At 39.5% G+C, this 27136-nt stretch overlaps 1 long non-coding RNA gene across 1 annotated transcript; it reads right to left on the bottom strand.

Moving 5' to 3' along the window:
* Nucleotides 1-3598: 3598 nt before the first annotated feature.
* Nucleotides 3599-24903, bottom strand: LOC110363265 (uncharacterized). Its single transcript, XR_002421219.2, has 4 exons — nucleotides 24548-24903; nucleotides 18843-18911; nucleotides 16604-16756; nucleotides 3599-4349 (listed from the first exon to the last, which is right to left on the bottom strand). It is a non-coding gene; the product is annotated as an uncharacterized LOC110363265 (long non-coding RNA).
* Nucleotides 24904-27136: the final 2233 nt, after the last annotated feature.

Raw genomic sequence — 27136 nt, 5'->3', positions numbered from 1 at the left:
TGTTCTGAAACAGTTTACAGTAGGAGACCAGTTTCATTTTTAAGCAAGAAAAGTAGGGAGCAGAGGTTGGCACTACTACAGAATTCATTCAAGACTTATTTAACTTCATTCAAGGGGGTTCAAACTGTGTGATCAAGGAACAAACTCTGTTCTGGTTAAGGAACCAAAATCTTCAATAACTCTTTTTTTTTTTTTTTTCTCCTTATTTTTGACTTTTATTTTCTATCCATGGTAAGATTTTGCTGTAATTTTGTTTTTGTCATTGCTGAAACAGGGATGATATTCATTACCAATAGGACTTTTCACAGTAATTGCTTTAGAGCATCAAAGCGCTCTTGTGGTAACATTGGCTCAATTACTCAGTGTTGGCAGATGACTTGCACCGTACCCACATTAGTGGAGTGGTTTCTTTTTCTTTAATACTTATTCCTATTTGTCAAATTAAGAGCCTAGTTTCTTCCAGATGACAGAAAGTCTTAGCAAAATCAATAAGAAATTCCTAAATAAAAGAATCTGTGCACATAGCACCATTTTTCTTTTAATTGCTTCATTTCAGCAAGGCACAGGCAGACTGATTAGATCAGAATTTATGCATGCCTGAATAGTTTTGATAGGTTCTGAGATGTTATTCCAATGGAGTATTTGAAACTGGAGCTGAAAAGCGTGTTGAGTTTACAAATCTGGACCATTCCTTATTGACGCTTTGATGATTATCTTTTGTTTATTGATTATCCAGGCTACTACAGAGTCAATATCAGCCAGGATGATGAAAAAGCCAAATTAGTTGACGTAGTTTTCAGCTAAGATATATAAGCAATCATCACAATTAAAAAGAAAATTATCAAAACAAAAAAAAATAGGTATTTTAGAAGTATGTGGCTTATTCTCTTAAAAGTCTTCTCTCTCCCTCAGTTTAGATTTATGTCTGAAAAAGAAGCCCAGGAACAAGGAAATGAGAAGGAGAGAAAACAGTGTGAGGGTTGCATGTATTAAAAAACCAAACGCAATCACCATTTTTTTTTTCCTCCCATGGAAGTCAGGATTATTCTTCTTCACTTATTTCTCCTGAGTCTACTTTTGCAAGTTGTTGGGTTTTTATTATTTCTCATGTTTTTAATAGGGGCATTTTAACAGTTTGCTGAGACCATATTGCTGCCACAAGAATGCTCACAGAAGAAAAATGAGAGTCATCAGTCCATTCAAAATTATTTAGCCATTGTTTCTAGAAAAAAGAAGAACCAAACAACTATTTCCTATAACAATGAAATACTCATAGGTGTTTGTGTTATCCGAGTTCAGTGTCACGCTGGTGTACCAATGAACCACACACAAAAGGAAGAATTTATTAACACCCATTTTTGCCATTGTAATAATTGTGTCCTTTTTAAAGACTTCTGTTGGCAGAATGGCACAACATGACACCTCTGAGCAATATCACTTTATCAGCTAAAAGCAGCAGCATATGTATGGCCTTATGATTTATTTAAACATTAAATGAAGAAGCAGTAATTATTTACTATTGATCCAGGCAGCCAGTCACCTGATCTGAACAGAAAAGACTCAAATAAGAGTGGTTTAGTGAATAATAGCCATGAAATCTACCAAGAGAAACTGGTTTGCCAGCAAATAAGTGTGATTAACGAGCATGGCAAAGTTTATCAGGAGACAATTCAGGTGCAGAGTCAGACAAATCGTCTGTGGCAAATGCTGTGCCCCATTCTTCTCTTTGGAAATTGTATCTCATCATGGTAATAGCAGAAATTAGACTGCTACCAAATTTTTGTTACAAGGTTTAGCTGCTGTAGTCATCCTAAAACACAAAGGTCAAATCTCCCTTAGAGCCAAACTTTTAGAGGCTAATTGGAAGTTTTTTTTCTGACGAACAATAGCCAATTAACACATACTGCTTTCGCTTTTCACTGGCTGTCAGAGATGTAGCTCTTGGATGTCTCTCTCCTGTTAATATTATGAATTAGAACTTTTTTCAAAGGGAGCAGGAAAACAGAAATAGAAACTGTATTGCTAAGAAGCAGATATGAACAGGAAGGGGAGAAAGGGCTGTGAGAATAACAGACTAAAGATTTTCTGCAAATTCAGTCATGGTTCACAAGTTATAAGGTCATACTGTTGCATTAACATGTAAAGTTCAAGCCTTGCTAGAAGAAAGCCCAGCTGCTTGCTGGTGATGCTAAAGAGATCCCTCAACCCTCAGGACAGCTATAACCCGGGAGATGGGGGTTATCCCATGAGATGCCTGCCGTTTCAGCATCCCACCAGCCAGCAGGTAGTGACAACCCAAACAGCACCTGGAACACCTGCACACCTTGAGGTGACAAGTATTTTCAGACAAGGTGAGAAGTCACTTCAGATTCCAAAGCAATGCACAAGACAATAGGTCAAACTGCACTTGAGGAGAACTGAGCATTTCAAGGGACCAGAGCTAAATCTGAACCATGGATCTAAAGCTGGGGAACAGGGGAGTATCTAAGCAAGGTCTTCAAAACAGAGCGCATTCACATCTCTTGCATGGCAAATAGCAGATACCTGATAACACACACAATGAACTTCTTCCCTGAACTCTGTACCCAAACACTGGATCTTCTGTTACCATAGAACAACCCATTCAGATATTTCCTATATACTCTGGAACTCCACACTACTCTAGACAAAGGTTGCTCACTCTAAAAATCATTTACATATGATCACCCTGACACATTAATTCATTTGCATAAGCCTTTATACATTTGCTTGTGGTCAAAGCTCTCTGGTGCCTCAAAAAGCTGGGAAGACCTAGGAAGTGCTTCCCCAAAACTCCCATGTGGAAGGAAGTTACAGCCAAGAAGCTGGGATTAAGCTCGTCAGTAGAACTGAGTGGTTTTTTGGATCTGGATCGGTCTTTAACCCCAGACTGAATTTAAGGACACAAGAGATGCATGCATCTCTGCAGGGAGGGAAATTCTACCCCTGCCATTGAAAGCCAAAGCCTGCTGTTGTCCTTCTGCAAGTATTGCATCTACAGCTCTGTCATAACATTTCCACCAGTAGCACTGAGGAAAAGAGCTCTACAAGGTACAGAAGCCATGAAATACAAACACTGTGCTTTCATTTCCACCTGCTGCTGCAAAACCCATGTCAATGCTGCCTTGCACAGACAGGTGTGGGTGCACAGACCAGCCTAGCCCAAAACCTGTCACACTCCTATGTACCACACAAAAATCCTTGCACTTCTGATGGCGTTTGCCCTGCTAGCAGAACCTCTGACACATCAGAAATGGCAATAAAACCAAACAAATTAAATACAACACTCAACTGTTTAACTGGCCTAGTGTGCACAATCTCTTAACTGAGGAATGCTTGGATTTTTTCCAGAGTTGAACTGGGTCTCTCACCTTTTAGGGCTGGATATATAGGCTGATGAATTCTCATGCAAATGGCTTGGAATAAGAAGATTTTGTGAAGAAAAAAAAATAGTAAATTAATGAGTCTTCCTTTCCAGAGTTAAAAATAAATTTATCAGAGACAATATGAAATAACTGAGAATGAAAAATTGTTCTGAAGATATAATGGGCAAAATATTTTATCCCAAGGCCAAAGTTCATCAGTTCTCAGATTGATTTATTTACACAGCACCACTTTGGGGTATGGTAAAATTACAGAGCAACCATCTTCCAAAATTTGACAAATTTGTCATGTCAACGGATGGGCTGTAAGAACAGAAGTTCTGAACTGGGATTAAGGATGATTTGATCTTGAATGATTCCATCTAACTGCTAGTTACAGCTAAAGCAGCTAGATATAAACGTAGATTGTTATCCCTCTATTATAAATCATTCTGTTCATGATGTTGCTTGTTCAGAAAAGCTACATATATCTCACCTTGTAAACTTTCCCCCACTGTTCTCATTCTTTGCAAAAATTACACTGGACATCAGGTAGCAGAATTAGTATTGGCTGACCAGAAAAATGGATGTCTTCCCCTCTTGACATTTCAGCTATCACATTGAGTTACATTGCTTAAATCTAATCATAGCATGCTACCTTGTACCATGCTGTTCCACCTGATGCAATAAATCACTAAATCCTGTTAAAATAAGTCTATGTTCAGCTGCAGTGTTGCCATCATATCCCACTGGTTTGTGTCATGCTTAAGAGATCCAGCACCAAACTCACAGTGAAACAGAGTGCTCTGTTTCGTGGGTGTTGGAATTGTGCTTAAGTTAAAGGCATGGATTTGGGTGATCAAGACTCCACTTTTCTTCATCCAATTCAATGCAAGGCTGCCGTACACATAGGAAACTTGCTTGTGCTGATGTAACATTTCGTAGGCTGCCACCTTCCCAGTTTGGCTTCTGTAGGAAAGAAAATGTCAAATGTACGTGTCTATATGCAAATGTTATCTCAGGTCTAGAAACCTCCAAGTACTAGGATGACCTAGAAAAGTTGTTACTTAGAGCAAGCCTAAGCAATAATCACACAAGTTTGGACTGAAGCATCAAAAAAAATAACTTCACTAGTCTGTGACCACAGCTCCCATAAATAAACCTCCAAAATCAGGCAAGGTAATAAAACTACCACAGATGGCATTGGGGATTACTAATAAGAAAAATGATTCAAATGGTAATCTGTTACAGTACTTAATTAGAGCTTCAACTTGTAGAGTAGAGTTTGCAGGAAATACTGTGCAGTTATGTACAGCAAATTACACAAAGACTGCCTGTCATAATCCATTTGTTTGGCTCATAATTTTCTTTTCTGCTCCATTTTATTCACCTATTAACTGTTATAATAATTTCCAACCATGAACCTACAGTAGTTTTCGAACAGTATTTGCACACCTTGAGGTACCCAGACACTGCAAAATGTATGGTCGATAAAAATCTACTGTATCATATGTCAAAGCAAGGGAACAAAATGTAATGCCAGGCTTCCTGAAGCCTGCCATTGAGAATCTTCCCCTAAAAATTAAACAAACAAAAACCAGCAGGCCAATAATTAAAAGGAGACAGGACAGTTCACACCATCAGATGTCAGTGGTATTTATTGTAATCTCTTGCTATAGCTAACTTTGCCCATGCTCTTTCATGTTTTATTTTTTAACTCCCATAAGGGCAAGAAACACGCTAGACTCATCCACCGATTTAACATACTGGTGCCTCTGAAGAGCTATAAACTCCATTCCTGGTCATGCCTACTTATCTCCAAGCTTGAACCATCAGTCAAACATCCACTTGCATCCACTTCTGTCACCCAGTGCTTGTCCCACCCAAATAGGATGGATGTGACCAACAACCACACCTAAGGACCACAGATATTTAGCTCAAGATGTACAGAAATACACCTTCCTCCTTGGACAACTGCCAGCAGTGAGCAATATATCACTTGTGTTGGAACATTTCTGGCTCTACACAAAGCTGTAAAGATTCTTTGGCAGAATTAGGAAGCAACTTCAGACAACTTTCAGAATTTTTTGGCGACTAAAAATTTCAATGAATATAAATATTTCAGGGTTTTTTTGACATAGGTCCAAACCACATTTTAAAGCAGGAGTGAGCCTGTCTGTAAATGCCTGTGCATCACTGTAAGAACACCCTTGTGGTGCACAATGCTTTGCTTTCCTGCCTCCTTCAGCCTTTTTTAAGAGTTACTCAGCTGTAGATGGGAACAGGATCTTGGTTTACGTTTGGGTTTGCCTAATCCTGAATCCTCTAGAGAATACAGAAAATGGCATGATCCAAATGCCGCTTTCTAAAGCACAGGTCCAGACAACGTAATCAAAGCATTCCTTTGACACATTTACACAAACACACAGCAGCTTACAAACAGCCACACAAAGTGAGGATTCTGCATTGCGTGCGATGTTTGCCTCTGCTAAGCTGATTGCTTAGGCAATGTGGGGATTTTAGTATTGCAGAAATGACCTATTAGTCCTGCAGCTGTGTGAATTTTTTGTCTCCTAAGTCCAAATAAACCTGTAGCAGGCTTGCAGTAGCCTTGCCTTTCTACAAACAGCCCAGTTAACCCTTCCCCTGGCCTACCACTCTTTACTATCGGTGAGCCAACCATCTTGCTAGCTACAAGTGTTAGAATATGAATTTGTATGGTGACTGTTCTGACACGGTATTTTGCTTTCTAACAAATCCCCATCATATTGTTTCAAACAAGCCTTTTCCTTTCCCCCCAGACCCTGGCAGAACAGCATTTCCCTCCTAGGGCTCTCTGGAGATGTCCTTCTCTGTCAGGCCACCCATCATTAGGCTTAAACACAAAATTAAGTTCTTCAGCAGTCACAGATTGAGCCACAACACACGCAATCCTGTGTAAACAAACCTCAGACAGGGATAATGACCACAGAACTGCGAAATTTGATTTGAGAAAAGTATGATTCCATGAGAGCAGATTAAATTAGGGTGGGGTTTTGATGTATCGCAGAGCGGGTGAAAAAAAGAGTGGTTGTCTAAAGCAAGCTATTTGTTCAGCTTTGGATAATCTGTCCTCAAACAGCATGTTCCAAGTCCTAATTCTTGAGTAAGTAAGTGCACTTTCAACCTTACTAGACTAATGGGAATTGCTTGACCATAGCTAAGAGAGCTACCAACAGAGCATTAGGAACAGAAGACCTTAAAAAGACCAATAAAAAGAAAACCTACTGCTATCCTCTATTGATCAAGTACAACTAACTGTTGTAATTACTATTCCAAATTTAAAAAGCAATTATTCAAGTTGCAGAAATCTAGTACAGCTTTAGATAGGTATCATGGCAAGGAGATACTCTCCTGCCTTGCTTAACACATGCCACTTTTCCAGCTCACGGTGTTATCATCAGTGTAATGTCACTGACATCTATAATTCCCAATTTAACCACACAGGACCCCAAAACTGTATTACATGTGACAGTAGAGAGAGAGGAGTGTATTCCCAATTAAACCTGAAGATTGACAAAGATGTATGTGCTGCTCATTACAAAAATCTATTACTCATCCAAATCTGTCATGGAATGATTCATGAGCAATTCCTCTGTAAGCTATGCAAAAACTGTCCCGGTTCAGAATTCTTTTCTAAATTTAGATTCTACAGCAGTTCACTTTAAAAGAAATATTAAATCAGTGATGGGATGTGGAACATTATTCTTTTAGATAGGAATAAGAGGTTGTCTGGGTATTCTAATTGGTTCAATAAGCTATGAATGAGTATAACCCACTTTAAATACTAAGAATAATTTTGAGCCTGTGTTCCGCTGATTAAGAAATACCTGGTTTTGTAGCTGAGCTGAAAAGCCCTGTTAACTGTAACTAGTAAGCCTAGGCTAGTTTCAATGACAATTGAAGCTAGATAAACACATTAGAACTTTGTTTCTGCCTTAGAAACCACAAAGATTCAGCTTCACAGTCTTGCCTCCAGCAATGCTTTACATAACTGCATTTTCTAAAATGTCATCAGCACTTTCAGTGCCTGAGGACCTACCATGACAGAACACCATAGTTCTATATGTGTCACACGTATTCTGGCTACTCACCAAAATAATAGGAACATCATTAACTTGATTGACTACATATGGATCAAGAAAGGCTAAACTGTTCTTTCCACAACTTGACACAAATAAAAACATTTAGAGAACAACTTAAAGTAGATCAAAATTTCCAAACGGACTTCAGTTTTTCCTTTGGATGTGTGCGCAGATTTTGCATGAACTTGCAATTGAACATCAAAGAATTTCATTGTTCCTTAAAATCAGAATATGGACAAGCATTATCTTCTGCTTACATGGACCCCAATTAAACATTCCCATTCAACAAGGAAATTGTTTAAATTTAGTCCACTTTGTTGGCGATAGAAATCTAAAACTACACTTTACTTTCGAGGCACTTGTACTCTCCAGAGTGGCAAGATCCCAAAAGATAAACCTGACACCAGTGGGGTTTTATTGGGCAGATGACCAGAAATTATGGGCTGATGATCAGAAATTCCCTGATGACACTTGATCCCCCGGAGCAGCTCCAGCATGAGAGTGCAGACATTCAACTCTAAATTGTTTCTGTCCTGAGCTTCAGTTGTAGAACAGGAACCTTGGCAGCCTTGGAACACCCAGCTCAGAATAGAGCTTTCAGTACTTTCCCCTTTTTTTACTCTTAATGGTTAGTTTAGATGACCTTGCTGGATACAGAATATAGCACATTCCAAAATCTCTGCCTTAATTCCTCTAAAATAGACGTTTTTCTGCTGGAAGAGGCATTTCTTAACACTTTTGGAAGCTAGTTTAATTGCAGTATTCTTAAGTACTTTGTGCGAATTTAAACACAAGTGCAAATTGGAGTAAAGGTTTTACTGTAAATTGGTATTTTGGGAAAAACAGTAACGATTAATTAATAATTGCACTCTGATAACACTGTGAAAGAGGTCATGTAGGTACACAGAGATATTATGATTCCATATTGCCAGCAAAGTGCAGAGGGAAAAGATAAAACAGGGAAATTACATCCAAGAAAGGAGCCAGAAAAGCGTATTTACGTGGCCTTTCATCTCTGGCAGAAAACATGGTGATCTGGGAATTCACCTTAGCAATCTTATCATTAGCTCGCAGCCTGCCCAAAATGCACAGCAGACTGTGGAATAAATGCATACAGCTCGCAGAGAAAAACATCTTGTTTCACTAAGATCTATGTATTGCCAAAGGACAGTGACATTAAAAATAGGAATATGGCCAACAGCAGCCCCTATAGCAAGTTCACGGCAAGAGCTTGAAGGTACATGAGCAGCAGAGAAATTCAGCAAGTAACATCTGTTTCTTTGATTTTTGCATTAGACATTTTCCAGTAATAAGCCAAATGAATCTGAAAGCCAATGTAAATCATATCAACTCCACATTTTTTCCTCTTGGAAAAGACTTGCACCAGGTCAGATATCTCAACCAATTGAGAACAAAACTGAGAACAGTGCTAGGGAATAAAGAACAAAAAAATTAAACACCACAGACTTCGCTGATCCTGAATAATTGCCTCCAAATGCAGTTCATAAAGCACAGTGAATAAAACACATCTGCAGCCTTCTATCCAAACTGCTTCCCAAGGCAAGATGCCTCATGAATACAACAGATAAACGTGTGCAAAGAGCTGTTTATTCTCACTCTATTTTTTTTTCTTTTTCTTGCATTTTTCATGTAATAGAAATGAGCACACTGGTACACTGTGGGACCCAGAATGGCACTTGCTTTGGACATTTTATTTGTGAAGCTACATATCCTCTCAGGAGTCAGAATTAGCAGTCAACATCTTTCACCTCACAGGGCGCAGGTCAAATCCCCTCCTGTTTTGTGCCTCTAAGTCATTCAAAAATTGTGCCTCAAAAAACCTCCAAATAATCTCTTTCATACTCAGCACTATCCCTACCAGCACAAAAGACCACATAAGACCCAAAATATAGGAAAAAAGAAATTAAAAAAATCACATATTGGTGATACAGTCTTCAAATATTATAAGCTATTCTTCAGTCCAGAAAGAACACCTGAGGAGCGAGGATGCTGCTGTTGTGCATTTCCCCAGGGCTGAAGGACTCGCCACAGAGGACACTCAGCGAGAAGAATCAGTGGTGAAAACTGCATCACATTGCAGGGCAAAGAGATCTGCACAGGTGCAGGTGCCCTTCAGCTACTCCGCTCACCCAGCCACTCCTGCTAATACCATCTGGTTTCAAAGTTCAATAAAAACATATATTCAAAAAGATTTTTAAAAGGCAACAGGAAGGGGAGGGAATAAAGAGCCCGAGCTTATGGCAGAAATAAATTGCTAGAGTCCTATGTCTTTAAGCTGCGATAAATATGAAAGAAATTAAACTAAGAGAGCCTAAATGAACTAAAATTAGTACTGTGCCAGAGGAGAGTATGTCCATCGCCAAAGGCAAAGAAGGAGTTGATGAATAATGCAACTACAGCAGCCAAAATATAAATCCCTATTCCCCACTCAAAGTCTTTTTTAACAAATAAATTAGTCATGTCATCAAAAGCAGAGGTACCTATGCTTCCATACTGGCTGATATACAGGGATGAGAGCAGATGATGTTAGACAGGACTGAGCAGGATACAAAGTGTCATGGTGTGCAGAGTCATCAGGAAACTGAAGTGTTTCTGCTCCTTCTGCTCTTGGTGCCACAAAATCCCCAGCATTCACTGTTGCCTACTGACATCCTTCGCAATTAATGAGTGCCATGCAATTTTTACCCCTAAATTATACTTGCATTTCTCTTTTATTCTTTTCATTCTTTTTCTAGCTTGAATATCACAAGACAGGAGCAAAACTTTTTCACATTGATCTTCTTTCTAGATCCTAAGGACCAAACATAGGCACTAAACAATGAAACATGAAACAATGGGCTGCTGCTCAGTTCCAGTCTCTCCTTCAAACAACACTGCTCAAAAAAGTCAGCCTGCCCTTAAAGAGCAGCCATTTTCATGTAAAAGAGGCAGGTGTAAGTTTATAGCACTGGATTTCAGCTCTTGATGCCGATGGGGCTGCAACCAAGCTTGATAGAAATGAAAGCCTGGAGGCTTGATCTTGAATTAACTGAAAGTTGGTAGCAAAACTTCCATTAATTTGAAGAACAGCCTTCTAGCTGACTTGCTACATCCATCCATTCCCACCTCACTCCCTGCTTTCTATGCTTGTTGGAGGAACTTTGCAGATTGGCTGCTCTGTCCCCTTCAATATCATGGTGAAATGGGTAGTATAGCCTGTCTTATCCAACTGGAAGATTTGCTTAACCTGAAATTTCTTCCTCAAGACAACATGATCCAAAGGAAAGCTTATTATCTTAATTGGAAGAGATAAAAAAGAGCATAGGTGTGTTTCTAATGTCTCCTATATCTCCCAAAAGAGAAAATGTTACATCCAGATTAAGTGGGTTATCGCTTCCAGGCTCCATTTGTCTAATGTGCTACTGGAGATAATTCACCATTCTCTGAATTGTTGTGCAGGAGTATAAATTTGGTTTTCATAAAAATTCACTCTGATTGCTAAAGCCATTCAAACGCTCTATGATATCAATGCGACTAATCACATTTTCCCCTCCACGTCCCTCCCTCTCTTTTCCCTCTAAAATCGAAAACGATGCTTCTATATCAACATTAAATGAATTTGTTTGCTGCCCAGAAGCCAAATTAAATGTGTTCTTTTATATCCAGCACTCACAGAATAGGGGGAAATAAGAATAAATGAGAGCCATTAATTAAATCTCACAGTGAACCACATTGCTGCAAATGGAAAAGAAAACCTATTTTTCCCGTAACTACTATTTTATGCTAAATGCATCATAATTGCTATTCAAGACCAGATTAAGAGTTTGTTTTTCCAGAAAGCACTTTCTTTTTATTTGCGATCAGACTGCAGACTAAGTCAGACTCTCTGCATCCAAAACTGAACATGAGTTTTCTGAGTGGTGGGTGTGTTTGTGGGGCAGGAGTGACTGCAGAGATCCAAGGAACAAGGCTGAGCTGTGTGACTGGTGCTTATGGACCTCCCAGCCCAGGCTATGGGATCCTATATCCTATAGGATATATATCCTATATATGGGATATATATCCTATGGGATCCTATCCCTCCTATGGAATCCACTGTTGGCATCATTCTGTGCTCCTAATAATACACCCTTCTAAGTTCTTTGTCCCCTGGTTCCCTTCCCAAGTTCAGGAGGGCAGTGTCTCTACAGGTCAATAACCTGCAATATCATCTGTACAGATACATCCTAGGCTTTGTGTGACTTTCGGCATGTAGTTTCATAAAGAGTGTGGGCCAAGAAGTTTGCAAGCCTTAAAATCTTTTCTAGGTCTGGCCATAGAAAGACTCTCTCCTTGATAAAAGACCTTCAAGTTTAAACACAGTTTTCACTTACCCAGTTGCAAGGTTTCCAATTTCTAAGTAGTTACAAAGGTGGATTTTGTCAAAATACAAAAAAATATCAGTTTAGTTTTGTCTTCAAACAGGTATCTGTCCCTGTGCACTTCCCTCCTCCTGAGCTGATCAGAGAGAATATCCTAAATATCGTAGTTAACCTCATACCTTGTGCGAAACAGTTTGTTGGGCATTTTAAAAATAAAAGATATATCCATAAAATGTTCTGAGCTCATCTTCCTGCATTTTGTTACATTACACATGTATGAAAACCTTTTAGCTTGCAACTCTTACAACATAAATTACAGCAGGCTATATAAAACCAAACAACACACCCTGGAAAGCACCAGGAATGGCAAATTCTGAAACCACAGCCTGTGTTTAGAGATACAGATATTTCTCAGCTTGCTTTGGGACACTGGAAGGATTCCTGCTCCCTGTGCCAGTTAACGTTTTATAATCAAACCCCCATCAAAAGCCAAGCATCACGGTGACCCCTCCATCCACCAGAGGGGAGCTAGAGCTCTCTGCATCCCCCACATCCTCGCTTTGCATCACACACGGATTGCTAACAGACAGCAGTCAAAGACAATCCTTTCCCCATGGGCACGCTCAGCCCTTTTAATACTCCTAATCCCTCAAAGGCTCAAGTCAAGCTCAAATCAAATAAGAAAGGATCTTTAATAAAGGAAGGATTCAAGATCTCGGTTCTCAGATTTGAGGCCAGGGAAGCAGCAGAGGGAACACAATCCTCACCCGCTTGTAATCCCAAAGAAGGCCTGGCACTGCCTGGGGATGTCCCAACAGCTGCACAGATGTTATTGCTAAATTGTACCTCCCATCTGAGTGAGCAGTTTAAGAGTGTGATCCTGTCCTCCAAACCAAATACATTTCAAAGCCAAGTTCTAACAGCTGACAGCCCAAATGAGAGGAAAGAAAATCTTCCACTGAATACACAGCAGAAAGAGACCTCATAGTTTTACAGTGACAATAACTGACAGGTATAAAACAGTCTGTAGCCTCTGGAAAATAATATCCAGAAATGTGTGAGTAGCAAAGCAAAGATACTAAATATGTGTGTATGCCCCTAGCTATATCCATCTAAAGACAGAGTCTCTTTCTGTACACATGCACACAAAAAAATAGAGAATCTTATGTAGTGTAACATTGTGTAGATGTGTGCATGCACATGTATGAATGTTATAGTAAATATAATCTCAAGGGTTTTCCCCATAATTCAGATTCTTTGTTTCTCTTCTCTCACAAGCACAGAGCACTTGTTCTCCTGTTTTCTATTACCTTAGGACTTGCTACCCACAACTTGCTTGCAAACCCCTCATTCAACAGCCTCCGATACACTTAACCCCCCATAAATTTGTCTAATTCACAAATCTTTATAAGTGGTTCCATATTTTGTACTCTGTTTTACACGAAGAAATAGCTTCTCTGGTTTGCTTTAAACCTTGTGCCTTCTTGTTCTCCAGTTCAACTCACCATTCTTGGTTTTTAAAGGCAACTATAATTTACATACATACATAGTCTTTTCAAAGCCCAGTTATTCTGTTCAGAATACCTTTCTTTTACACATATTTTGGAGCCACTCCATCTCTGTCATCCAAGATATCCCTCCTCTTTCATCTGATTCTGTTTTGTGAGGTGATGAGAATCAGAATAATGTGCTGTATTCCATATGTGAACATACATGTGTGAATGAGACTGATTCATGAAGAGACAGAATGCAACTTTTTGTGTTGTTCAACTTTACATAACAACTTCTACGACTATATTTAGGTTTTGACTATCAAGAAGCTCAGAGAATTACCAATAATTCAAGATCTCTCTCCCTGTGTGTACAGCTCATCATTACGTGGGCATTGATGCATTGTTATTTTTCTACTGTGCATTAACTCTGCATTTAGCCCAAGGTTTTATAACCCAGTAACTCAGTATTGTGAGATTTACATTGTAATTAGAAAATGCGTAATTCAATTAATGACAAAGGGCCATTGATTGTCTTAAATAACCCTTTCCTTCTTACAATTAATCAGCAATAAAGAAGGGGTTGATCGTGGCATACAAGAACAATAGCCATCTTCTCTACTCGTCCCTATAGAAACCTTTGAAGTCTGGAAAAGCAGAGTTTTACATGGCAACATCAATTCTGTCAATACTTAACTGACCAAAAAGAAAATTATTTCAGTCAATCACAGCTTTGAAAAATGCAATTTTATGTTCCTTGAGCTCTTGTTTAACCAAACTATACCAATATTATTTAATGAATATTCTCAAGCCTTTATAAGTGTTGTATAATTTAACAAAAAACAACTTCTCAATAGGTTGCTCTGATTGTTTTCAATAACACATAAAAAGAGGGACTATAATTCCACCAAATAGTTATGTAGGATAGTTTGCTGGGGTTTTATTTTTTTTTTAGTTCAGGATTTTTTGTTTGGTTTTAATATGCAGAGAGTACATCATCTGTCAAATGAAAATAAAAGTAATTCCTAATAACATTCTGATTTCAGGGTAATTTCTACTGAATTCTGTTGGATTTATTCCTCATAATGTGATTCCAAGGGACTTTCCAACATGCGATGGTAACTCCTTTTAGTATGCCAACCCTTCTCATAAGCAATGATGCACAAAAAATTGCCTTTATAAGGCAGTAATCCACACATTCTCAAGCATCACCATAAAAGATCATAGCAAGTGATATTGTAATGCATTCAAATCTTCTCAGTGAAACTGTCTTTGAAGCAGTAGGTTTATTTTTGCTTTTCTGATGCAGTAAGATTGATAGCACAGCACGGTCAGGAGCCACCACCTGGATGGTGCAATTGCCACAGGAGCAAACCAAAAAATACCAACCCCAAAGCAGCTTTACTACCCGTTTGAATGCAAGTAGCATTATTTTACTACCAGTTTGAATACGAATAACTTTAGACTATGCCAAGCAAAATTAAGAAATATGAGGTGGCTAGGTCTAAGCACAGGAGTGCTGAAAGCCGTGTGGATGTAGAGCCACAAAGTCTAATTAAAGTCTTAAGTACTTAAGGTCCGATTGACTTGACTAGAATTATTTCATTCTCTTAAAATTCCCTGCATTTCTTTTACTCTCATTGCATTTAATTATAGTTTTAATATTTTTTCCAAGCCAATAAAACTGCCACTTGCATGTTGAAAATGTTGAAATGAGATGCTCTCAGTAGCTGAAATCTGTTTCTTAAACCTTTTTCCACAGGAAAAAAAAAAATGGATCAAATCAGCCCTTTCCCACACAATTCCGGTTTTGACAAATTGGCATTTCTAGATGAAATATGTTCTTCTACAACATCCTGTTCAGTTCTATTTAAATACATAAAAAATGTGAGCAGTGAAACTATGTGATGAAGTATATTTTATCTGGGGCTCAAATCATGAAATATTGAACATGGCTACAGGAGGCTTATTTAATAACAACTTCGATGAAACGAACCAGACCAAATCGGGTTTTGGAGTTGTCAGGAGAAACCACTCAGAGAAAAGTACCTGTCTTGCAAACAAAAACATTGTCCTGTCATTACTTCTCTCGCAGAGGTCTTCAGAATACAGAGCTGCTATTAATATTTCAAGTAAAAGGGAGTAAAATAGTGTGGCTTTAAACTTCACTTTGTGAATCTCTCTGCCCCCCAAATACAGCCAGTTTAGGATGCTGTGACTTACACAAAGCTGGGACAACATAAACAACTGTATTTACTTTTTACAGCTAATTTAGACCTTATTACATGCTGCACAAAATAACATTCACAATTAGCATAAGGCTGGTTCTTGTACCTTTTTTTTTTATGTGAATTCTTTCTCCAGTATCCAACACTGGTGACTGCCATAAGCTAATCGTATCCATGAGGCTACAGCAGACTCATCAATGGACACTGAATAGGCTGAAATTGTAGTTCTCAAAGCATTCATTTATTTTTCAGAGATGTATAATAAAGAAGATAATTCTGTTTGGTAGATCTTCATCATTTGATACCCTTCATTTAGTTTAATAATCATGTTATGAATTAATTAGTTTTAAAATTTATTTAATTTTTATGCTTATTGTCAAATGGTATGATTTTAAAAACTGGAGCAGGGTCCTGTACATTGATGAAAAGATCTAAAAATTAATAAAACAAGGAGACAATGAGGAACACAGTGCTTAAAATGTAAAATTTAAACATTAATTTGAGTTCTTAATAATGTATGTCATCTATTATGTGACTAAAACAATGGGAGATAGATTAAAATTTTGGAAAAAAAAAATAAATGTAAATCGAGTAACTAAGATTCTCAGCTATGTCTCATATAATAGGCAATAAGCAGCCTTCAACACGGCCATTACAGCAATCAATTTTAAAGACAGCCCTGGCAGAATCCAAGCTGTAGCAGCAGCTGACTAGAGACCAGCTTGCAACAGTTGAAAGTGGCAATAAAATTGTTAAGATTTGAGAAGATTTAAACAAAAAACAATCAATAGGAAAACCTCAAGTACCATGCTGTAGTATGACAATAGGCTAAAAATCAAGGAATAATATTCAAGTACAGAATCATAGAATCATTTTGACTGGAAGAGACACTCAAGACCATCGATTCCAACAACACTGGCATCAAACTGTATCCTTAAGAACCTCATCTACACGCCTTTTAAACACCTCCAGGAGACACAACCCTCTTAAATTAATATTGAATAACAAGCTTCAGTGTACCTGTTGTTCTTCTCTGTGTGCGAATTACCTAATCAATGCAGGTTCCAAATCAATCCATGTGTCCAGCTGAGGCCAACCGGGAAATGCATCTGCTGTTTCCAGAGGATTGTCCAGAAGGGAGGAGAACCAGGAAGAATCAACAGTGTGAAGACTCTGGGCATAGAAATGGTTGAGGGAATTAAAATGTAAAAAAAAAAATAAAAAAATAAAAAAATCACAGAATATTATTGCCATAAAACTAAATAGATAATTTTTGGTTGCTTCTAGATGGTTTCTCAGTGATTGCTGAGCACAGCACACAACTGATCTGCCTTGATCTCCCTCAGATCACTCTTGCCCCATTTTTCTCAGAGGTCGGACAACAGAAAGAAATCCCAGACGTGGGGAAGAACATCTCCATGTCTGAAAGGGCTATCGATTTGCAACTGCAAGCAATTGATTGGTGACTTGTTCCAAAGGTCACAGCAATAAGTTGAGATAAGGAGTAATGATACATTGTATTGTCCCCCTGCTTCAAGGGTGAACTCGGGGAGGGGACAGATGCGAAAAGATAATCAGTCTACTAGTGATAATGACAAAGATAAGAGGACAAGAAAGTTATGCTGCTCCCGCGCCCCTTTGCCCCCCTTCTCCCCCTCCAAACGACAAAATGCTCCAGGTTTGGGATCTGTAATGCACCTGTTCTGATAAATTGACATAGGTTTCTTTGATGCATTTGCAAATATCCCCTATAAGTGCATGTATTCTCTATATACCTGCGTGCACATCTAACACATGCAGAGCAGGATCCGAGCGCCCCAGGCAGCCGGGCCTCCCCTCTGCTGAGCAGCTGCAGCCGACTGACCCGACACAGCCCTCATCACATTCATTTTCACATTTGCTGTCCTTTGCTGCTGATTACAAATAGTGCAAATAATTAAACCCTTCATCTTAATTTCACAGCGTTGCCCCTGTGATTGGTCAGGGGCAGTTGCATTGGCATCATCTCAATTCACTTACTGCAGCACTTTTCTGTTGCCGCTGCCTGTGTGATAGGGATTGACTGTGGTGGTGAATTTTTTTTATATTTATGACAGAGGCCTGGGTAAGTTGTGTTTACTAAAGGAAGGGACGCCTGTGATCCTTTCCAGCTCTTCACTTCTGAGCTAACACTGATGTGCCGCTCCGGGCTCCACCGTCTCTCCACATTGTCATGTTATTTACCGCTTGATTCCTTCGAATAGTCGCAGTTAGCAGGGTGCTTAAGGAGTCCATCCTCCCCAGGGATGGATACCCGGCTTTGTTAACATCGAAATTACTGTTTTTCCTAGTCTCTTTCTTTCCCTGACACAGTCAATGAGTTGGGTCTGCAGTCACTTGGCAGAGAACAGGGAAGCGGGGGGAGACGCTGTTTTCTCACTATAATCGGTTAATTAAGCTTCTGTATGACCTGTCCTAAGTTGTACTTGCTTTATTACACCGCTGGAGTCCGCAGATTCTGCGACACGATGTAATCACTGTTTAGGAATGGTAATGCATGCAATGTTGAAATTCATACATAAATTATTTATACCACATCTGATTGGGAAATTCACCAGATAAACTACTCACAATGATGGTTCTGTTGGCTCTACATTTTTTTTGTGAACTATGTACCTCTGAGTACATTGCTTGTGCTTTGGAGAGAGATGACTGAACCAGTATAATCTTTACTCGGCATGTCAAGATATTGCAAGAGGTTTATACCAATTCTTGTATGATAGAGGAGTGTATAACTAACTGAGCACCTGGGTTTAATATTACCATTAATATTTTGTAAAGTGCTTACAGGCCAGAATGAATAAAAGCAAGTCTGTGAGAAAGCCAGAAGTGGAAAACAGGCTATAACAATGAAAACAATGATATTCATGAGTGGAAGTACCTGTCTGCATGTGCAATTTACTGATTTTATTAGTTTCCATATAACTGTAAAATAAGTTTGACCTTGTTCTAGCCCTCACATTTTAGTGGCTTGTGTTTGATCAATCATCCTTTTCGTATGAATAATTTAGTTCCAGTAATAGCACATTACTCTGAAAAATATAACTGCAGGTTATAACTCTGTACTTAAGTGTCGCAATAGCTGATGCTACAAAAGCTTATTTTCACCTGACAGTATTTTCAGAATGAGCAAAAGATAACAATATATCTAGAACCAGATTTATTTATTTTTTTAGATATTTTTGCCCTAAGCTTCAAGGAATTTTTTAAAAATACTTACACATGTAAATATTTCTGGCACAGAGGTGAAAAGCTGGGTAAATCAACAGTATTCTGGTTTGCTGGACAGCTAGAAAACAATAATACACAAAACCAATTAGTTTTGGATCAACCTGACCTAAACAGCACTTGACAGTAAGTTGCTTCTTATCAATTTCTTTCAACATGTGATTAAGGAAGGAGACCAAACCAAAAATCAAAAAATGACTTTTGTCATTAAAAGGAAAACAAATACAGCAAGGAAAACAATTTCTCTCTTAAGATTCTCCAAAAAACAAAACACCTCGGTTTGCTTATTCTTCCCCTCACCCTTTCATGAATGCTGCCAAAGATCACCAAAACGATTTGACATTTCAGTGGCCCTGGCACAAATTTCTTCTTCATTCACCCCATTTGTTCTCCCTTTTGAAGGAACCACATCTATTGCTTTGAAAGCACTGTGCTGTCATCCAGCAAACTGCTTAGGCCTAACTTCAACATCCTGTACCAAAGTGCTCAAATGTGCCTGCAAGATGTAGTTCTGGCTCAGCTAGAACCAAGTCTCCTGCCCTTCACAGCTTTGGTCTAATAGTATCCAAGACTATTTAGCACCGCACTGAACAGGAACCAGAGATGTGTCTATCACACATCCTTTTACTCTGCAGCCACAGAAACGTCAGCATGGCTTAAAGTTAGCACAGGATTCTTAATATTCTTAAAGCAGAGGTTAGTCTCATCTGCTGAGCTCAGCTGCAACAGCAGACAGCAAAGTGGAGAATATTGATAAATACTCCAAATTAAGACAAAAAAGGGAACGAGGCAAACACTATCACAATAAATACAAAAAACCCTGCAATGCTGTGTCTAACATCTGCAGAGAACAGTGGACTCTTTAAATGAATTGTTGTATTTAATTGGGACATTCTGCAGATACTGTTGGAAAAATACTTCCAAATGTGTTCACCATTGATTACACTGAGGAAAAATAAGAGGTCCAGTAAACCAAAACATTTGTACACAGAATTATTTTTCCAGAACAAATGCCCAGTGTTCTTATTGTGTTTCTAAAGCTGTGCTACCAATTACCTGGCACAAAACCTGAAGGGTTATTTTTACTTGCAACTCCAGGAACACCAGTACTGAATTGTTTGGGGACTGAACTAACAAACCCCAAACCTACCAGGCCTCTCCTCCTCCACCAGCCTGGCACGCTTCTCAGCTCCATGTACATTCAAGCTGCTCCTTCACATCTCCTCCTCTGCCTGTTTTTCCATTACAGCACTCCAGCCACCTGAGCTGGACCACCAGGTCTCAGTTACTCCTATGACACTCCATGTGTTTGTATGCAGGCACTGGAGATTGGTCTCTTTGCCCTGTTTTATCATTCCAGAGGCTTCTCCTGCTCCTATCACCTGCACCACTTGCTTCCAACCCCATCCACCACTGCCTCACGTAACTGCAGCCTGTAATCTCCCTCCCACCACTCCCAGTTTCCAGCTCTCCTGAGCAGCCACCCAGCACAGGTGCCCTTGTTCCCCCTTTCCAGGCAGATCCCATCAGGGGAAACCACCCAGACCCCTGACCCTGCCACTGACACAGCGGGGATAACAGCCCCAGAGCTGGACAAGCCCCAGCAGCCTCTCCACAGAGTCCTGGGTCCCCAACAAGCACCCACACACCCCAGGAGAGCAGGGCATGGGACTCTGCCACTGCCAGCCCTCGCTGCAGGTCTGGTGCTGGTGTGCGGCTGCTTCTGAGCCCTCCACAGACAGATTTCACCCTTCAGCAGCTATTGGGACACTGAGCCCCTTCTGCAGCTGAAGACCTGCAGGGAATCAGAGAGTAATTTGGATTGGAAGGGACCTTGAAAGATCATCTAGTCCAACTCCCTGCAATAAGCAGAGACATCTTCAAGTAAATCAGGTTGCTCAGAGCCCCATCCAATATGACATTGAAAGTTTCCAGGGAGAAGACATCTACCACCCCTCTGGGCAACCTGTGCCAGCATTTCACCACCCTCATAATAAAAAACCCCTCTTCCTTATATCTAGTCTAAATCACCCCTCTTTTAGTTTAAAAGGGCCAAGCCTTTCCCATTTCAGGCCTGTTCATACTGCCATCTGCTCCCCCAGCACAGCCCCACACACCAGGTGCTGCCTGGGCATCCTCAGCCCTTGGCACCCACAGGCCAAAGCCTCCCAGGTGCTGGGATGTCCCAGCAGTGAAAAGTGAGAAAAACACCTTCTTATCCCCATTGACTTCAGTGGTGACTTGGAGAAGTCATTGATTTAAGCAGGAGCCGGGGTATGGAACACCTTGCAAGATCAGCCCCTTTCACTGCAAAAACACTTAGAAGAGCTTGTGACGTCCTCCAACTTCTAATTTGCTGAGGTGGTTTCAGCAGGCTGGCGAGGATCGCATGACAGCGTTTACAAGCCACCCCCGGCTCAGGACTACCCAGCTAGGTCTTCATCACCCGCTGCGCAAGCCAGCAATATATTGGTCCAGAGGTTTTTATTGATACAAATCCTCCTCTGAGGTAATTTGGCTGGATCAAACTTTGCCATGTCAATTTGTAAATTTAATTAACTGTGATCTCAATAAGAGCCAAGATTAGGAACATAATGATTAATTAGATCCTTTTAGGTAACGCAGTAGTTGAATTAGCTAAACAAAAATAATGGAGAAGCTAGCAAGATAACACTCCACTGAGGGATGTTGGTTTGCCTGACAAAAGCAAATGCAAGAAGCATTATGCATTAGCACAATAAAAATAAATACAACATTAATCATTGGAAATATGTAAGTTACTTACAACTCCTTTTTATACAAAGACATAGCAATTGTAATAATCTCTTAACCCAGGAAAAAAGGAAGGTTCAGCCTCTCTGTATGATATCAGAATTTAAGAGTTATCTTTAATCTCAGGTAAGGAATCAGAGACTGGTCCCACTAGCCTGTATTTCTGAGATGAGATATTACATATGTGAAGATAATTCACAATGTTTATCTCTTATTTATGTGGGCATAGCAGGCCTTTAATTAACCAGTACTGTACAACAACAACAATTATTTTTGTCATGTTTTAAAGCTCTTCTGAGATGGAGTCAGTTTTTCTGAATCTTGGATTGGACCAGATGATCCTTGTGGTGTCTTCCAACCTGGTATTCTACAATTCTATTATTATTTTTATTTATATATTTTTATAATACGTTAATATACGAACACGCACAAAATAGCAACTCCAAGCATTACGGTCACTGGCAAGAGCACTGGGAGTAACTCAAACCCTGACTGTTACAGCAGAAACCTCAGCAGGTTCTTCCTTTCAAGAGTTTAGAATTGTACCAGTGCAGGTTTCTGTGAGCCAATATCTGAGACACCAGTTTCTCCCACATTCCTTTTAAGTTAAAGCTCTTTCCTCTATCTTTTGCAAGTTTTACTTCAAAATTAGTCTACCCTTTGCTAAGTATTTTAAAAGCACAGGATATTATTATGTAGTGATTAGAAGAGCTGCCACACAATGGTCAAAATTTCACAGGTGCGTTACAGTTTACAGAAGTCAGGAAGAAACTTCTAAAGCTTAAATACTTTCAGAAGGTTTAATCAAACCATTGGCTATCTTAGCATTTATAAACCAGACAACATGAGCAAATTGGGTTGAAAACCAATCTTTAGGTCTACCAGTAACTGGGAGTAACAAAATGTGTTTAGTAGCGGTCCCAATAGTCTGTTCCGGTTCCGCAAAGACCTTGCAGGCATCATTATTCATTTGTCCCTCTTTTCCCTTCCACTCTCTCTTTTCTCAACTTAAACAGCTAGATTGGACTAAAAGCCTTTCTGATATGGGTACAATGAAACTAAGTGTTTGACTCCTAGCAAAACAGGATTTCAGCCTAACTTTTCTTAATAATGAGTATAATACAAATCAGAAGATAAAAATTACTAATTTCATTCTAAATGCAGATAAGACAAGTTTAATCTCTTGCATTATTTCCCACCACTGTTCTTTAGACTGAAAAGATTTAGAGGATACATATTTGTCATGAGGTTGAACCATAGTGGTGTCTTCCTTACTTTGTCAAAGGAAGTCATGGCACTTGTGTTCTAACTCAACAGCAGCATCAGAAGGATGAATTCCAGATTCTGGGGCTGGTCATCACAGGCAATGCTCTTTTTACTAGTCAGTCCTGAAATTTACTGGCATTATTGTTGTAGCATAACTATGCCAAATAAGTTTAGTTGTGTTTGTTTTCCATATCCATTTAAATCTGCAATGGTTGCAATAACAGATAATAAATTGTGACACTGAGTTTCATAGGTAAGTTCTAAAATTATTGCAGTCAAAAACATTTGAAACGGATTGACAAAAAAAAAAAAAAAAACAAACCATACACACACCAATCACAAATCTTTAAATATTCAAAATTGCAGAGCTTTTTAGGGAAAAAATAAAATTTTGTGTGCTACCTATTTTATTTTATTCTCTCTACAAAACCAGACCTGCAGCTGAGGAGCTAACTCGATCATTTGCACTGAGTCACAGTTAAAGGGAGGCTGCCAGACTCAATTAATGTATCAGTTTAGTGCAGATATTGTTCTGTCAAACTGAAGGGAGAACTGTTGTTTTGGGGTTTTTTTTCAGGTCCCGGGAGTTTATTGTGTCTTGCCTGTGAAAAAAACACATTTGAGCATTTCCAACTCCTGTTGCTACTGTCGAACAACACAGAAACAAAAGCCTAAGAACCACAGGCTATTAGGACTACGCACATTAAAAAAATATGTTCGCACAGCTGAACACTTGCATGTCTGTCCAAAACAAGTTATCTGAATGTATTTTAAAGTCATTAGTTGCTATGCTTTAAATCTGATCAGCGGGACTTGCGTGTGTTCTGGTGTGGTGGTTTGGTGTTCTGGTTTTGTGGAGGTTTTTTGTGGTTTGTTTTGGTTATTGGCTTTGGTTTTTGTTTTGTTGCTGTTAGTTTGGTTTGTGTTGTTGGTTTTAAGCAACTGCAGTAAACTAATTAAGATTTACTGAAAGTATTAGCTCTTACAGGGCATCTGAGTGGATTTTATGATGCCTAATAAGCATTGAACTAAAAGTCACACATTCTCTGTAGGCAAACACAGAGCTTTCCTCCTCCACCCAGCCATATTTCGACAAAACTTAACATGCTTTGCTAACTGGTTCAAGCTGGCCAGCAGTTTGAACTTAGGGTGGGACGAGGGTCCACTGGGCAGACAGAAGCCCCATAACTTTCCTTCCCATAAGGAACTGAGTTAGAAAATAACAATGGGGAAGAGGATCAAAAAGCAGGTAACTGCGCACACACAAGGCAATGGGACTCAGAACAGCAATTATTGTTATGAGACTCTCATTCAAAGGCACAACGTGGGACTGCTTTACGACACCTGATTTCCAGATCAATCCATCCAGCAGCAGCCCTGTCCTCTCTAAAACAGAGAGCGCTCCTCCAAAAAGTTGAAACCCACCAGTCCTCTTCAGCTACTAAATGGTCTACTTCTATTTTCATGCATCACTTCAAAATCTACGAGCAGCCTGAGTATACTTATTCTCTTGAAATGTAGAAATGATTATCGCTAACATTCCTAGACTCTTTTTAAAAAAAATACCTTACAGAAGCACAAAAACACCACATAAAGAGAGGAGGAACTGCCAATCAAGTCCTACCATACTGAGAAGACAAACTTGTACTCATAACTTACCCTACTAAGCATTTGGTTCAATGCTCAGACAGTTTTGCGTCAAGGACAAGAGAAAAATAATGAAGGCAGCAGTATCTTCTCTCCCAGGAAGATGTGTGGCAGGATTCTAAAGCAGCAAACCCAGCTGCTACCAATATTTCTATTTATTAATTTATTCTCAAGTGCAGCTGAACTCCCTTTAAGGCAGCCACACACCTGTAGCAAGCCAAGTCGGTAATTTAGCCACTTAGCAGCACAATTGCACTAAACCTGGCACAATCCCTACTACTGCAGCACAATGACTAGCACTACAAACTTCAGAAGAAAGCTCCCTTGCCAAACGATTATAGGGGTTTTTCCCCTTTATTTTTAATTTGTTTTTGTTTACTTTTGGCTGGAGAAAGAATAAGTGCAGTAGCTGGTGGCATTATTCCATTACCCCCTTTGGCAAAGAAGACACTAGCATTTCGCGTCACTCACCCTGATGTTTTGCATTCCATTCCTCCCAGCCATACAGACTCCCACTGCGTTCTGCATGCCCGGTAAATAAATATTGTGACTCTCTGTAAATAAGTATTGTGTCTCCCAGCTAATGGTCAGGCTCCAAAGCTGACAGCCAATTAACCATCTTTTGGCTGCTCTTGGAGCATGTGCCTTCTGCCAACATTTGAACCCAATCCATTAAAATCAGCTCTAGCTAAGCACAGATGTTTTCCTGATTGCTTTCTGCAGACACCAGAGGACAATGAACCAAGCTGCCTGCCTCCAAGTACAGTTCCCAAATGTGCACTAACCTCTCGATGTGAATATGAATTTCATCTGGGAACTGATGTGAATTGCAAAGGTGCAATGTATTTCTATTCACTATCCAAAGAAAATACAGGAAGGGAGGGGAAAGGACAAATAAAAATATTTTAAAACCCTTTAAAAATCATCCTGCATTGCTAGTTCATAATTTATTAAACATTAGCAACTTTCAGTATGTGGACCTCAAACACATTTGGCCCTAGGGAGTCCCTTAATAGTTATAAAACTCCTAATTTCTCATTAAGAAACGTACAAACAGTTCAGAACATTTTGATATTACCCTGTCACAGTTGGAAGAAGGTTTTTACATTAAGTGTTTAAAATTGATGGTGCTGTCTGCAGCATTTTCTGCCTTTCTACAACAACAGAGTTAAAGGACAAAAGAAAAACCACTCTTTTTAGCAGAACTGAATTCCAGACCACACTTTAAGGCTCAAATGTTATACACTCGTGAAAGGATAACAAAAATCTTTAATAACTCCGTGGAAGTATGCCCTGAAGCAATAAAACTTAGAAGACATGAACAGGTCATCTAAGGGAATTCCTCTGTGTTTGAAACTAGAGAAATGTTGACAGCTGCAAAGGAGTAGTGACTATACACGTTATCTGATGAGGTATCCACACAAAATACTTCGATGGCCCTGGGAACCAGAGCCAGAAGCTGGGACCAAGCACCCTCAGGATGCACCTTCTCATTTTCTCTTTCTTCAGCAAGTGAACGTGTCCTTCTTACCTGTGTGGCCTCAAACACACCCTCGTCTCACTGGCCCTACATCTAGGGCTAGCAGATTAATTTTAAAACCTTTAGCTTCTAAGTCTTACCTAAGCTGCATTATATTTTCGAAATAATTATGTGCTAAGTTACATATGGGAACACTGATATCCATGCCTGTGTATTTGTTTAATGTTAATTTTCTTTTCCCTCTTCTGAGAGCACAACACGAACGATTTCAATGTTTTTCCTTTTTATCTTTAAAAAACATTTAGAAAATGAGAAAGCAAACCTTCTCCCCACTAAAACCGTATCTTAACATTAGCTACTAGTAAAGGACTGAGCTAAGACCCTGCACACACTAACCCACACAACATATGAACATACAAGTGGGCACACACAAAACCACTGTAGGAATGACTGCAAATGTGAACAGCACCTATGTTTTTTTCCTGCTGTTGTGCCTACTCAAACACAGTGATCCACTGCCATCTTTACAAAATGGCTGTAACCAAAACCAATGAGCTTTTCACTTTTTCTGCTGATCCCCTGAAGCTATTGGTACAACTACCAGGCAACACCAACACTAGACAAACACACTGTGTGTGCTCCACAAGCACTGAAGCCTTTTCCAGGTTTACATAGCTCTGCTTGAGAAGACCAAGTAACTGATAAACCCCAGGTCATTTAAGCAAGTTACAAGATTGAAAATTAAGACTTATGTAAGGATGTCACCCTTGTTCAGACCAAAGGTCCATTTAGCTCAATCTCCTGTCACCAGCATTGGCCTCAAACAGCCCTGGGTGCACTTGCAGCTTTAATGCTTCATTCACAGTGCCTGGTGTTTATTTTAGTAAAGCCATGACAGATCAGACAGTTCATACAAACTCAGTCTCTTTTCAGTCCCTGGTCCCAATATGGGGAATGCTTTATAAAACACAGATGTGCGGCAGTTGGCAGGGCATCCATCAGCTTCAGTCACGTTCAGTCTCTCTTAGGCCTTGGCAGGTGCACAAGAGCCAAGCACAAGTATCTGACATGAGCTCAGGTGTGGGGCAGGACACTCACTGCTGCCAAGGAAACCCACTCCA

The sequence above is a fragment of the Columba livia genome, chromosome 15 (genome assembly GCF_036013475.1).
Source record: "Columba livia isolate bColLiv1 breed racing homer chromosome 15, bColLiv1.pat.W.v2, whole genome shotgun sequence".
Classification (NCBI taxonomy): Eukaryota; Metazoa; Chordata; class Aves; order Columbiformes; family Columbidae; genus Columba; species Columba livia.
The sequence above is the reverse complement of the archived record's forward strand: the minus strand, read 5'-3'. Positions and strand labels throughout refer to the sequence as shown.